This window comes from Taudactylus pleione, unplaced genomic scaffold (assembly GCF_031769625.1).
Source record: "Taudactylus pleione unplaced genomic scaffold, aTauple2 ptg000918l, whole genome shotgun sequence".
NCBI lineage: Eukaryota > Metazoa > Chordata > Amphibia > Anura > Myobatrachidae > Taudactylus > Taudactylus pleione.
In genome coordinates, this window is record NW_028285319.1 from 4,392,645 (window position 1) to 4,409,479 (window position 16,835).

Below are 16,835 nucleotides of genomic sequence, written 5' to 3' on the forward strand. Positions count from 1 at the left end.
CTAGTTAAAATTGTCTGTCTATTAGCACAGTTGATTACCTGTTTAAAACAGAGAGGTGAGCAGACCATCATGTTTTGGTTTTGGCAAAACCACCCTCAACAAGGGCCATCTTAACATACAGGCACACTGGGCAGCTGCCCAGGGTCTAACGATTCTAGTGGCCTTTGAGCAGGGGCCAGATGAGCTCGGGGGAACTACATGAAGTGTGCAGCCACTCACCATATGCATATAGCAGCCAGTTGAGAGGAAGTCAAAGACATATGATCCCTGGCCACTCTGATTCTGAATTAGAGTGGCCAGACAGCATTCTCTTCCTAACTTCCTAACTCTTAGCAGTGAGAGCCACAGAGGATGGGGGCACAGAGGTCACAATCCCCCAAGCCCCTATCTCTCAGGGGCCCTATTCTTTAATCACAGTTGCAGTAAAGAGTAGGAACTGCACTGTGAGCTGGAGAAGAGAAGAGGGAGGTGGAATCCGTAATCTATGCTTTACATTTTTTTTATGTTTAAATATTGATTTTGTTAAAGGTGTCAATAAATCTAAAGGTTTAATTTTATTGACATTTGTATTCCTGTGAATAGGTCAGTAAAGGCTCCAGTGCATTGGTTTGCCCAGGGCCTACAATGCTGCTAAGATGGCCATGACCCTCAAATCTTCTGAATTGGGTTTCGGCAAAACCAACCTTAAGTGATTTGATTAAAATTCGGTTTTGGATTTCTTTAAAATTGCTAAAAATAACTAAAATCATGTACAGTTATATGGATCTGTTTACATGCAATCCAAAACCTGAGAATTGTTTTTTAAATCTGAGTTCTGAATTTACAGTACAGCAGACCTGAGCCAGGACTTGGTTCTACTTGGAACACCAAAAGTGATCTGAGCTGGGACTTGATTTGACTCTGAACCCCAGAGTTCAGGTGCTTTTGTTTTTTGGTCTGTTCACAGTGGGTAGTCAGGGCAATAGCAGTCACTCCCCACTTTGGACAGATATTTTATCTGTCCAAAGTGGGGAGTGTATTTACATGCATTACCTTTTTGGGGACTGCTGGTTGCACTCATTGTTCATGTTTCTGAAATTTTTATTTTCTGTTTACTAAAATGCTCTTTTTATCTAAATATGGTTGGGTTGTAGTATGCATTCTGGGATCATTCATTCCTATATAAAACACTACTCTTATGGTGCATACACACAGTCAGATTTTTCTTCAGATCTGAATGATAATGATTTAAAAAATCATTCAATTGTTTATATCTGAAGGAAAATCTGACATATCTGACATATCTGTCAGTTGAACAATTTGAACGATGCGCATTCCTGATGGTCGGATAACGATATCTGACATCTGATGTATTTGCAGTCAGACTTGGACGATTTGATTAATTTTAATGCAGTCAAAAATTGTTCAATCGTTCAAATCACTCAAATCTTTGGTAAAATCATTCAAATCGTTCAATCGTTCATCTGACAGATCTGACAGATCTGACAAATCTGACCGTGTGTATGCTCCATTAGTACCATATTGTTAATCCTGCTACAAAAATTACATATAGAGGATGAGTCTCCCATATCCAAAATGGGTATTTTGGATAACGGAATATTCTGTATTTTGGAATATTTGCATATCATAATGAAAAATCTTGGGGATGGGAACTCACTATACACACAGAATGCATTTATGTGTTATATACACCTTATACACACAGCCTGCAGGTAATTTTTATACAATATTTTCAATAATTTTGTGGCTCAAGCAAACTTTGTGTACAGAAATTAAATTCATTTATGTTTCATATACACCTTATACACACAGTCTGCATGTTATTTTATACAATATTTTTAATAATTTATGCCTTAGACAAAGTTTGTGTACATTGATCCATCAAACATCAAAGGTTTCATTATCTCAGTCATGCCAAAATTATTCCGTATTTCGGAATATTCCGTATTTCGGAATATTTGGATATGGGAGACTCAACCTGTACCTATAAATATAAATGTACAATATATTTATAGATATATGAAGTGCAACTATATATATATATATATATATATATATATATATAGTTGCACTTCTCAGCCCAGCACTCCGTGAGTGATCAGTAATAGAACTGGTTCGTAAAATGCTGTGGTGCCCTCCTTGAATCCGTGATGAGGAGACTGTATACTCAGAAATAAAGGCGGCACTCGTCAGGCTTGTAATAAGACCAAGTTAGTTTGCTTTTTTCATACCAACATGTTTCGGGGACAACCCCCGTCCTCAGGGATAAACATATACTAACATAGTGCATAGACAAACATATATAAACACTCCCAACGCAACCTGTAATATACTCCCTGCAGGACAATATGTGTCTGTTTTTTACTGTTTTTAAATGTGTTCAGTTGTTCCGATAGTTATATGTTCATGTATAGCACATTGACACAGTCAGATACCTGTCTCACTTATTATAAATTCCTTGCAACATGTCAGCCACGAATGCAGATATAGAAGCAGCCTTAGATTGTGCCCAATTTGAAACTAGTTAGAGGTTCAGTTTCTCTGATGTTGAAGCTGAGACAATCCTTATTAAACAATGTTTGGATGATGATTCAGTGACATCTATGCCAGAGGATCTAATTAAGCGGTTATTAAAACTTAAACAGAAGGAATGTGATAATATCTATCATGGTATTAGTCTTTCTGACAGCTATAGAAATAACCAGATACCAAGAGCAGTGGTGTAACTAGGGTATTTGGAGCCCAGGGCAAATTTGAAAAGGGAGACCCCCCACAATCTGCGTGGCAAAAAATGGGCGTGGTCACTTAAAAAAACATTCCTATCCATATGCACCTTAACCCCAGTAGTACCACTTATACAGTACCGCCAGTATGCAGTTGTGGTCCCTCTCGTGCAGGCCCATAGTAGTGCCCCTTATACAGTATCCCCAATAGTGGTCCCTCTTATACAGCCCCCAATTAGTTCCCCTTACTCAGTACCCCCAGTAGTGGCCCCCACAAATACAGTGCCCCACGTAGTGTTCCCCCTTATGCAGTGCCCCCAGTAGCAGTCCCCCGAATGCAGTGCGCCCAGTAGTGGTATCCCCTTATGCAGTGCCCTTCATATGGTGCCCCCAGTAGTAGTCCCCCCCTATGCAGTGCCCTTTTATATAGTGCCCCCCGCAGTAGTCCCCCCATGCAGTTTTCCCAGTAGTGGTCCCCTTATGCAGGCACCCTGTAGTGATCCCCCATATCTAGTGCCCCCTGTAGTGGTCCCCACAGTGCCCCTAGCAGTAAGCCCCTTATATAGTGCCCCCAGCAGTAGTGTCCCCCCTCCCATGCAGTGCCCCCAGTAGTGGTCCCCCTGATGCAGGCTCCCAGTAGTGACCCCCCCATCCAGTGGTCCCTGTAGTGGCCCTTCCTATTATTGCCCCCAGTAGTGGTCCCCCGAGAGCAGTGCCTCTAGTAATAGGCCCCTTTTAGAATGCCCCCAGTGGTAGTCCCCCCCAAGTAGTAGTCCCCAGGAGAGTAACCCCCCCAGTAGAGGTCCTCCCAATGGCACCCCTAGTAGTAGCCAACCCCTCCCCTGTTGTGCAGATAGGTTTAAAAATAAATAAATATATATAAAAATATACTTACCTGATTCCACGCTGCTCCTGCTCCTGTCCGCGATGCTGCTCCCGCCCGCCAGTCGGCCCGGGCTGGCGCGCTCAGCATTATGGGACTGACGTCATGACATCAGTCCCATTACCCACTGCAGGAGCTGGACGGAAGTCCGGCTCTTGCAGTGGGTGCTGCAGCAGTCAATGAGAGTCTATCTGACTCTCATTGGCTGCTGTTTAACACACGCATCGCCGCCAGTGCTGGCGGCGATGCGTGTGTTATGCACAGCCTGAGCCTGCCTCCTAGCTCTATTGGGCAAGCGCTCAGGGGGAGGGAACAGGCTCAGGCGTGCAGCACTGGACCGGCTCTGGAAGCCTAGCGCCGGTCCTGTGCAAATGTGTAGCGCTGACCGCACTCATTGCGGTCAGCGCTACACTGGCTATCTAGGGCGGGCGGGCTGGTACCGTGGCACCCCCCCGCGCCGCCGGTCCAATGGCGCCCAGGGCACGAACCCCGCTCGCCCTGCCCTAGTTACGCCACTGACCAAGAGGGTTCAGAGTCAGAAACATTCCTACAATTGGACATTACGTTACCTTTTTCTGCAAATGTATCGGCATTTTGAACAAATGTTCTATGGACTTACTTTTATTAGTGATTGACGAATCTACATGAGAACTGAACCAGATTAAAGAACAAATAAGTATATTTAAACAGCAACATAAATCAACTCTAGTGGCATATGTGGGCAACGGCTGGCTAGACAAATTGAGAGAACAAATGGAACATTATAAGTGAGATTTAATTGCCTTTAAGAGAAATAAATTATTTAAAGTGCAACAGGTTTATGAACAAAGAAGGGTATATCCATGGCTCAACAGTTCCAATTCTAGACAAGAAAAAGCACAATTTTTTGGACATCGTAAATCACGTCCTAGACCACAGGATTTTACAGGATCCAGCACGTCGATGAGTGACACAGAACCCCAAACTGCTATGGTTGCCTCTCACCCTTTAGGATTACAGACCAGGTCCACATTTTACAAATGCCAACAAGAGGACGCGGAGGGTGGGGCAAAATGAAAGACAATCAAAAGAAAAAACCTCCACGTTAGGAAATTAATTGGTTTTCAACCTTTCTTCAAAGCCTTTAACGATTGCGGAAAAACAAGTTCTGTCCAAGGGACATAGGACCTCATTCAGAGTCAGTCGTTGCGGCCGCACGGTCATACGCCACCGATGTTCGCTAAACTGTACATGCGTAAAGTTCGCAATGCGCGTGCGCAAACTAGCTGCTACGATTAGAAATTTCTCGCTCCTTGAACACAGCCAGGTCGGTAGTTTGAGTGACAGAATGAGGTGTTTGTGGGTGGTAACAGGGGAAGGTGCTTGAAAACGGGGGAGTGGAGATCCAAACGCAGGCGTGCCTAATTATGCGAACGGCATTTTATGGGAGTGCATAATTAACAAAGTAGTGTCATGGCACACGTGACATGGGTGGTTTGTACTCTGACCTGATCGTAGTGCTTAAGAGAGGGTATGGTCAATCTTAAGCTCTACGACCAGTTCCGATGGTTAGCGATGGTCTCGATTAATCCTTATATGGCCAGAGATGACGTGTAATGCGTACGAGAAGGGGGCATATTTTTTGTCTTACGGCCGCATCCTCCCCTTGGTCGGCCAGCTAACGATCCGATTTTAAGGACGCAACTTGCAAGTGCATCATTTGCATATCCGGACCCTTTTCCCTTACGAACGTGCGGCCACAACGACCGACTCTGAATGATGTCCTTAGTTTTGTGCCTACCACTAATAAGGATGGCTTTCAATGGAAACTGGATTGCTATAAGCTCAATAGAACACTTTGTATTATAGAACATTTTGGCAAAACAGAGACGGTTCCTAATGTAATGAAGGAATCTGTTCCAGTGCAACTCAGAAAGATCTTCCCTAGGTCAAAGTTTGAACCAGTTTCAAACAATTCATCAATTAAATCTTTTTCTAGGCTATTGGAGTCATCTGATAATAAATATCCAGTACAACATTATAGCAATAATTTAAATAAATCAGAATGGGAGGCCTTACAGTCCCTGTCTCGTCGAACTGATGTAATAATCCGTAATGCAGACAAAGGTGGAGCAGTAGTTGTTTTGGATCTCTCTGATTATCGACAAGAATGTTTAAGACAATTGGCAGATTCTAGCACCTATGAGTTGTTAGCTAATGATCCAACTGTGAAGTAATGCTACATTGTTATTAGCTAGAAATGAGGGTCAAATTACACCTGATATATATAATGCTTTAAGAGTGGAATTTCCCAAGGTTCCACTCTTTTATACAGTGCCAAAAATACATAAGTCATTGGTATGGCCTCCTGGCCGATTTATTGTGTCTGCATTGGAATCTCTGTTTCAGCCCACATCTGTATTTCTAGACAGTGTGCTGAATCCGTGTAATCCAACATTTGCCTTCTTATCTCAAAGAAACTACATCTTTTTTTGATAGCATTTCAGAAATTTAAAGAGATACCGTCCAATTTACTGATGTGTAGCGCTGATGTTACCAGTCTCTATATGTGTATTCCCCATGCACAAGGTATAGAGGCTGTTAGATCATTGATTATTGATAATCCCTGGTATGAAGGACCACCAATAGAAATATTTTTTAAATTATTAACATTGGTGCTGATCAGGAATTATTTCTTTTTTGATGGGCATTACTACCTGCAGGTAGCGGGCTGTGCGATGGGGTCCCATGTATCCCCATCATACGCTAATGCTTTCATGTACATGGTAGAGAAACAACTATTTTATGTTGATAAGGTGTGCATTCCCTCAATAAAAGGTATATTTTATCTATGTTACCCCTACTTTCAAACTTGAGTGTGCCCTGCTATAGGAGTTCTTTTCTTCTTTTTTTCCCTCTTACATGATATTTATACTCTGAGGGTGCACCTCTCCGTACGTAATTGTAATAACTATTTCAGTGGATTCTTCTGTGCAATTGTTTCTTCCCCATTACCCAGTTTTCCCTCTTTTCCCTGTATAATCAAGATATCATTGAGGGTACATAGAAAACCTCTATGTTAAAAGTACAGACAGAAACACTCTTCTCTGTCATGACAGTTTCCATCCTTTGCCACTTAGGAAAGGTCTCCCATACTCCCAATTTTTGAGGGTTAGGAGAATTACATCTGATCCAGTAGAAACAGAAAGAGCTATGGAACATATGTTATTTAAATTTTTGCAAAGAGGTTATAATAAGAAGGAACTCATTAAATTGAAAACCAAAGTACTCAATATTCCAAGAGATCAAACATTGAAGAGTGTAGATTCCAAGATTTGAGATAAATCTAAGACCCATATACCTTGGGCTAGTAAATACACGACTAACAGTATTGATTCTATTAAAACAGCCAAAAAATGGTGGCCAATCATTAATTCTGATAGTGAATTGCCAACTTTGTATAACAAACAACTTTTGCCCAGTTATACCAGGGGGGCAAATATCAAGGATAGAGTAGCTAAACTGGATATATCTGGTCTTTCTAAAACATTACCCAGACATTTTATGAGCACCAGAAAAGGGTGCCATAGATGTCTGGGGTGTATAACTTGTAACACTCTACTTACTGGTGATACGTTTGGACACCCACATATGGGTAGGAGATACACTATCCATCATAATGTAACATGTAGCACTACTTATGTTATATATATATGATAACGTGTCCCTGTGGTCTTGCCTATATAGGCAAGCCCCAGAGACAATTCAAGGAGAGGATGGCACTACATCATAGTGCCATCAAACAAGCCCATGAGAGAGGCCAAAGCGATCAGCCGCTAGCTAGACATTGCTTACAACAACATCATAGCGTGGCTAATATAAGAGCAATTATTATAGATCCTGTGCCCTTTAGCTGGAGAGGTGGGAATTGGGCGAAAGCTCTATTGCAAAAAGAATGTAGATTCATTTTTCATCTGAATACCTTGGCACCAAAAGGGTTAAATGAGACACTGGGGTTCCAGTGTTATCTATAAATATAACAATCATATGCTCTTATGATGCTAATAACTACCTTTAGTACACATTAAGAGGTTCTAAATTAATATTTTGTGATGTATTATATCTACCTGTTCATTTGGGACCATTTAGCTATGTGGTTATGAACTTGGGAGGACAAATATTTGTCCTGTATATGGCAAGTCGTTTTGATATTATTATAGATACGCTAGTAGTGTTAATCTACATATTTGCCATAAATCCTGTTCACTTTTGTACTATCAATATGAGTATATGCAGTATTATTGGGATAAATTGAGTGATTGCTTTTCTGTGATTTTTTCTAGTCAACTCAATCTGAGCATATTTATAAAACTTATGCCGCCATGGTAATTTTATAATGTATATCAATGTGATTTTGAGTATCTGGTTGTGATCTAAAATGTTTTTATCGTCTCTAGCAACAATTGTTGCATTGATTCATTTGTTGCACCTGTGTGACGGAGCCCGTTGTGGTTGACGTTGCGTGGTATTCACGTGACGCTGTACCCCACGGGACTTTGGACCGCAGGTGTAATTATCTGGTAATTCAGCACAGGTTGGGGTGGGAGTGTTTATATATGTTTGTCTATGCACTATGTTAGTATATATATATATATATATATATATATATATATATATCTGTAATATAAAACTTAATATATACAAGATACAGATGTATGCTTCGTTTTATATTTTTTGTCATCTGCATAATTATTTCAATGGCCCAAACTTTCTATTTTTTATTTGTCAGTTTTATTTGTTGATTGCACATAAAAACAAACAAGTCATATGTGTACTCAAAGTTCTGTGTCAACCTTTCCTAAGCACTCATTAAGTATATTTATAAATGTGTATACAGTGTATTAAAGGGGAAAGGTTTTATTTATTAAGTTCCAATGTATTCTGTCGTGCTCTAAAACATGAAACCATAAAACGTATATTTATCACAGTACAGGAAATTCACTTCAGAAAAAATTGAGGGCTCTCATGGCTAGAGCCTGCAACCTACAAGGAAATGAGATACAAAAGACATACTGTAAGTGCATGAAATAAACCAGCCTCGTGTAAACAAATAGAGTAAAGCTATTTAACTCTACAAGGGTGGTGAATGGAGCTGATGTACAGCTGATTTCTGACAGCAGAGTAATGGAAGCTTAGTCAATCAGATTTCACCAGAGAAGGTACAGTAAATTAGACAAATACCTGAACAGGAGTAATAATGTAGACACTGGAAGCAAAGTGTAATACAGTGGAATAAAATAATAAGCAAACTGAATTGTTATAGAAACTACAGAAACTTTAGAGCAATGTTTCCCAAATCCAGTCCTCAGAATACACTAAAGCTGGGCATACACATCCAGATAAAATGCCTGTCAGACCAAAAGACATTTTATCTGGCAGCATGCCAGCCGCAGATGTCTGCAGCATACACTGTGAGATTTCTCACAGTGCATTAGCCCGACATCTGTGCTCCACCCCCGGGGGAGGAGACATGTCCCTGTTCCTTCCATGGGAAGGAACACAGAAAATGTCTGTCTGTCAGCTGCGGCAGGGCATACACTGCCAGATGCGGTTGACAGTTTACCCCATAAATATCGCATCAGACGGGCATGCTGGACAATCCGGCATGCCCAACCGAGCAATATTTAACCCTCGGTCACCCGCTCACACACTACAATTATCGGGGTGATCCGCAGATATCGAGCGGATAGCCCCAATAATTGTAGCGTGTATGGCCAGCTTAACAGGCATGATTTCCATACCCCATGCTGGAGCTCATGTGTTTTAATTACTGACACACATTTCCGCAGTGCTACTAATTATTTCACTTATGATTCCCTGAGAAGATTCTCTGAGTAGACCTGGAAAACATGTACTGTTCTAGTTCTCTGAGGGCTGAAGATGGGAAGCACTGTTCTAAAAGGTGCCTTCTCTTCCAGGCAAATTAATAAGGTATATCTTTGCTTGGCTCAAAAAAAAGACTACTTTAATTACTTAAGTTCTGCATGACAATATATTCAAATATGAATGCTATGTTGTGACATTTGTAGTGAATGCAGCAGCTGATTTGGAAGGGGTTGCAGTCATCCAATCAGGTGTCACATTCACACTTACCCATACAATCATCCATTACTGGTATCTCCCTTAACTGCATAGACACATGGGCCAGGGGCAAGCAAACTGTCAAAAAACAAAAATGTAACACTGGAAGGAATTCCACTGAAATGCTACATGGTGAGAGGACAAACAGACATATTGATGGAAGTACCATACTCAGAAGAAATGCACTAATTGACATGTTTCTTTTAATCTTCTGTTCCATTTTGTGCTTCATTCTTTCTCATGACATAACTTAATATTGTGTACAAGTATTATGAACCCGTCATTCACCAGGTCACTAGCTGTTGTGCATGGCATTGCCAAGACATTTTTTTGTCTTCCTTCTCTTACCCCTGAGCCCTTTCTTCGCCTATTTTATCATATTTCTCTCCTTCCCTCCTCTTTCTGTATCTGGTTTTGTCTCAGCCCTTTTTTCCTTATTTCCCACTCCCCCTCACTTCTGTCTGCCCTCTCCTGTCTCTCATCTCTCTCCACTTCTGCCCCTTTGATGAGACCACAAGGTAATATTCATCTGTTCTAAATAGGATGTTGATCTCCAGCTGCTGTGACTGATATAACCCAAGCCTGGGTGAGTAACATACTATAGTGCAGCTTTAGTGACAGTTAATGCCATGAGCAGTGACAGTGCATGCATGGTGTTGGCACGCACTTCCTTCCAGTTCCACTGTACATATCCTATTTGGACAGGGTAACAGAAATATATTATAAATAGCTTTCCATCTGTACTCTGTTATAACCTGCTCCACATTATATCCCATCTAACTACTTCATATCACACATCATTAGTCTTTGTAGTCTTTGCCACAGATTTTACAGTAAACAATTTTAAACAAGTGTCCCCAATCTTGCTAGCAAATTATTGTTTCTTATATCCATTATTGATTAATATCTGGACTACAGTCATGTACATTGAAAAATCTCACAGGGAAAGGTAATTTACCCAATTGTTTTCCATTTCTAAGTTTCTATTAATTGCTGCTTCACATTTTGCAAGTTCATTAGCCTTCATGCTCATCATACTGTTTAACTGTCTTCCCTTTATCTCAAACATATGTAATTAATCTATATTTTAAAACTTTGTAGTATAATTTTAGAACTAATTTCTTTCTAATTGCTTAAAACTGCTTTTAATAATATGTTTTTCTGTAGTTACCCCATATATATATGAAATTCAGGCAATAGTCTATATAATTTTTTCTTATTTATTTTATTTTAAGAAAATAATTTGTCAATATTCAGAATATTTGTTATGAATCGATGTTGGTTATTTATTTCAGTTTATAGTAAAGGTAGGAAATAGTAAACATAAAATAAATAGTTCACTCATGCTCTAGAGAAAAAATAGCTTTTTCAGGAACATAACAGTCTGACTGCATAGAAGAACATGGATTCACACCTAAAAAAATACTTTTTGTTATACTAGTTGAGGTAACTATGTTCCTAATGCTGTACAAAAGCCTCCAAAACAGTTGACTCTCAGTAGAAGGTAATAGTAATCAATGCCTCTTAGGGTGGCAGCTCATCAAATTTCCTGAAATTTTAATTTTCCTGAAGACTTTATTAAATTGGAAAAATGATAAGTAATATATTAAATTATATATTAACCCTAAATTGTCTATTCCACAATATATAAGATCCAGCCTTAAATAAATTTCTTGAGTATCACCACTACTCAAACAGATACTGTACATGAAAAAATAAATAGAGACTTAAAAAAATGTGCTTACTCCTATCTATAACTTTGATTTACAGTAAATGATGTACAGTAAATTACATAAATGTATAGAATATAGTTCAGTGATCTCAAAGGTGTGTAGTTGTACTGGGGTTTCCTTGAGAAATGTACTCCTCTTGTAAGTGTTTCCATTATGACAGATTTCCATTGTCAAAAATAAGGTAATTTGATGTAGAATGTTGAAGTCCATTTTTATTTTTCTATGAAAATGTAATAAAAATATTTAGCACAAAAGAATGTTGAAATCCAGCTCAATACACTGAGTGAACACATGGAAAAATAAGCACACCCTGACCTAGAGATCAGCTTGATTTTTAAGGTAGACTACTGCCCCAATAGGTAGCAAACTCACAATAAGTATGCTTAAATAAGCATAACCGATGAGCTGTCTCCTGGTCCACGAAAGCAACTGGACAGAGCAAGATGGAACGGTCATATGGGGTGCAATCAGTTAAGGACTGATGCTTAAAATAGGCCCAGCATTCTTCATGAGTAAAAGCGGTTGAGCACGAAGGGCTTATGGTTTAATATATGAAAAGAATTGATGATCCAGAGATATAAGAGTAAACTGGAACTTGTATGAGACAGAATTAATCCATTTAAATTTACTGAATGGCCCAATGTACTGAGGAGTAAATTTCATTGATGGTAAATGACGGTGATAATTACATATGGACAGCCAGAAACTGTCTCTGTGTTGAAGACCTAAGATAGCTCTTTGTTTCTTGGTGTGTTGATTTTGTAGCATTGAGATGCTTTAACAAGAGTGGTCTTTACAATTCAAAGCAAAGTTTCTAAGGAAAGGCTCAGAAGCAGTAACAGAGACTGATGTCATGGAATCGAATTATGGTTCTTGAAATGTAGTGAGTACAGAGGTCTTGTGATAGTGGTTATTGTGGGAAAATTCCTCCAATGGAAGCAGGTTTGACCAGTCATCTTGTGATGATAATGATATTTACATATGGCGGAAGGTCTACAGTTCTTGATTGAACCACTCAGTCTGGCCATTTGATTGCAGATGGTATGCAAGGAAGTATTAAAGTTGTACTTGTAAAACTTTGCACAGAGAGCACCAAAATGTATTCACAAACTGAACTTCAAGGTCTGACACAATCTCAACAGGGCACCCATGGAGGATTAAGATTTCCTTGATGAATAACTGTACTGTAACTAAAGCAGAAGAAAGTAATCAGAGTGGTAAAAAATGGGCCAATTTGGAAAACCAATCTACTATGACCCAGATGGTGGTATCATTTTAGGAGGTAGATCGGTTATGAAATCCATGGTTTCAGTATATTGGTCCAGCAATTACTCAAAATGAACAGAGGTAGAATTTTTTCTGCTGAAGACTGTCTGAAAATATTATGTTGTGTGCATTTTGAACAGGCTGCCACAAATTGCACCACATTTCTTAAGTATTGGCCTTCAGGAATCCCGGAGGATGAGCTCATTGATCTTCAGCATGTCCAGCAAATTTGGAACAGTGTGCAGTTTTTTCTGTAATTTCAAAAGGATGAAGTCTTCCCCTGAGGAAAGGTAGAGACCTCAGTGACGGCTGCCACATACTGTCAAATTAAGATGGAATGTTTTTCCAAGGCTGAGGGATCTTCATCCTCAATAACAGATCAAGAGAAAGCATCTACGAGGGTGGTTCAATAAATAAGGTAGTGTAACAAGAGTTCTTAATGTGTAAATGTATTCCACTCATACATATACGTACAGTATGGCCTTGGTAAAAAATATTTTTACCCATAATTGTCTAATAATTAGTTCCAAAAGGTACACCAAGACATTTATCCTGTCAAAAAATAAATCAATGTCAAGCATCTGAAGCCATGATGGGATGTGGAACTTCACCGTTGGTTTATGAATTGCCTTCCACCAAGTGCTTTTTCAATGGTAAAATATATGGAAATCACTCGGTTCCAGACCAGGAGTGTAGGTAGCTCCCAATAGTGGTAGACGTTCATGGCCAGCCATATTGTTGCTCATCTTGAATGTCTTACCAGCCATTATCAAAGGCAGTGTGCCAAACACACACCTGTTTCCATGACATGACATTATCACCATACACCTGGACAAGTTTGTAATGAAATTCAGCTGCTTATGTGCCCTTTAGATGCAGAAATCTGATCACAATATGCACTATGCACACTCATGTTTCCTCCAGCCCTCCCATCTTACAACTGATGTTGGGACAGTATGACTGATATGAAGCACAGTCTAATGGCCATGAGGGGAAGCAGTGGTCTACCTGCTCTGGACTGGTGGGAAACTAGAATTAAATAGAGAACATTACACATGTGAGAGGTGATGTTACCTTACATATTGAACCACATTTGTACTTTGTAGTTCATGTGTCTTGGGCAGATGAATATTTGGATGTCAAAGCATGAGGTATGTAACCACTGAGCCATATGCCATTTCATACACTCTGCTGATTTGAGGTAGAGGAGATTTTTGTTGTCTGTACAGACAGTGACTGCATGCGATGAGATTTGTAGTTTCTGTGGCTGGTTAGACCTGGTGTCAATGTTGCAAGACAGGTACCAATGTATACATATGAGTGCGAGGTAGTATGGATGTTAGAAAGCAGCAGTGGGCATTTTTATGCTGGGTGAGTTGTGGCAGGCATTAGCATACTTTTGCAGCTGCTTTCTATGCAAATTTGCAGCTGCGTATGCAATAGTGATCCTAACTGAATCAGGTCCATAGTAATCATTCCTCAGGCATTAGTTGATAATGAACCAGTTACCGGGGTACCTCAGACTTAGAAGGAGGAGGCAAAAACTGTGGCGTAGAACTAATCTTGGGACACTCCACCCTACCTCTTTCCTGGACCCTTTCACAGAAGCAGAGGTCCACTCCAAAAACAATGCAACATAAATAATAATTATGCAAGTAATTTTTTAAATATATTGGATTGCTTATCTGGAATATGGAATTCTTTCAAGCAGCACTGCACCAGAAAACATCCTCTCCAGTGGTCACTATGACCAACTAATGTAATACTGTTGAAATAGAAATGTTATTAAAAAACAGCATAATATTTGCTCACAAGCAAGCCCTTGATAATAGGCTTATCTGAATATCCAAGGTGTTGGATCACTAAGACATGAATATTTTTTTACGTACGGCGAACGTGTGTACGCCCACTTGCGAGTGGGTCTGAATGAGGGCCTAAATCCTCTAAAATAGTGATGAAACAAAAAAGTGTTTTTTTTACAAGTTGGATAATTGGCCCATGGTGCAAGTACCAACATATGACAAAATATTTTAAACATGCCATGGCTGTAGCCACAGAAAAAAGTCTGACAAATTAATAATATAATGCTTCCCACAGTGTATGTGATGCTTTAACCAGAAAACATAGATATTCAAATGTAAGAATTAAAATTTTAGGGGTGAGAGGGTTCGGTTTTTACTCGGATTTACTCTGTTCTTATCGCCACTTTAACGCAAATTCGGATTTATTATATTGGCTATCCAAAACACATGATAGGCGATAGCCAATAAAATGCCGTTTAAAGATCCGAGTAAATCAGAGTAAAAACGAAACCGCTCACCCCACTCTATACATGTATTAACCCCACAGGTTTATAGACCTAAATACTGTAGAACTCGGGTTTTGATGGCACTGTCAATCCCCCCCTAAGGTTGTGACAGCACCTGTTACAACCGTTGCATTTCCTCTTTCCTGCCTGGGTGTCACTCTCTACTCTGGTGCTTCTAGCACACTCTGGTATGTTTCTCTTCAGATTGTTACATCAGCTGAGTGTGCTAGAAGCACCAGAGCAGAGAGTGACACCCCAGGCATGAAAGAGGAACTGAAGGGATTGTGACAGGTGTAGGGTGCTAGAATTAACACTTTATAATCTCCTAAATTTAAAGGATGATGGATCTTGTGAGTTTGACAAAAATATTAAGACAGACTATGTGTCAGTATCCCATGTTTCATCTTTCAAACATGCTTCTGCATACATACTGTACATTTAATGGTCATTTGGTTTTGCCAATATAAAAAAGGTTGCAACAACACATCACTAGATAAACCACATAAATGAAATTACAAGAGATTCTACTTTTAGTGGGATATAATTAACCATCTTTACCAAGAAGAAGATTTGATTTAGTTGTCATATGTTTACAAACATATATGATAGAGGCTGTAATGAGCATGTAAATGCAGGCAGTAGACATGCAGTAAGGATGTGTAGTTGGAAATTGCGACTAAAGGGCTAATTGATCTTAGGACAGAATTGCAAGGCTGCAAGCTTGAATTGCATTGTCTATTATGCTGGTACTGGCAGAAGCTGCAACTTCAATGTCCAATGCAACCAAGTCACCAAAAATTGATCCTGTCCATCTCCCCTTTTATCTCCTTTTCACAAGTGTCCACTATCAGGGATATTAAAGTTCCTGTTGTGTTAATTGTTTTGGTATTTCAAATATTGTCTTTAGCTGATGTTGTCCATTCATCTTTCCCCTTCCTATCTTTATCAGGTATGGTGCCCACTTGGCTGTGACGGCATCCCAGGGTATAATACCAGCCTCATGTTTCAAATGCTGTCTTGGGAAGTACATGAGTTTTACTGTATTTATTACACTGGTGGGGGCTGTGAGAGGATTTGTTATGTAATACCCGGCAGAGCCAGGCTTAAGCTCTGCCCCCGTATTTAAGCCCCGCCTCCTGGTGACATCATCTGTCAATCACCAGGAGGACAGGAGGAAGCAGGCTGAAAAGGGGGCGTGGCCTTGTGGGGAAAGGGGGTGTGGCCTCGCGGGAGCGCGAAAAAGTGTCCTTGGAGGGAGAAGAAGGAGTGTGGCCATCTTAGGCTGGGGCCGCGGGACGGGTGGAGGGAGATCCAGCGGTTCCCTGAGGTTCAGGGGAGGAAGCATGGCTGCTGCCATGATCCACATCTCATATGTACAGGGGAATGCCCCTGTAATGCACAAAGGGGCCCCCTGCAAGAATCCCCTAGGCTATAAGGGTTCTTGAAGCCCCTGGATACAGACAAGGGAGGGAGTCACCCTTCACCACAGTCCTGCAAGGGAGCTGCTGTATGAGGAGCAGCACTGTTGATAATGAGACTCCCTTATTAGAAGAGGATTGGGGAGTGCTGCAGAGGTAGCAGCTGGAAGCAGAGTTCCTGTTAGAGTGAGGAAGTCACTGCAGAGGAAGTGCTGGCTGATGCCACAGTGGAGGATGAGAGATCTCCTGTGAAGAGACAGCCCATGTGATGAGAGGGTGAGTGTCTGTGATGCATAGTGTTGGATCCCTGGTTGATAGCCCCTGGAGAAGTGCCCCATAGTGAGGGAGGGCTCAGTGCAAAATGGCAGTGTGGCTATAGGGGAG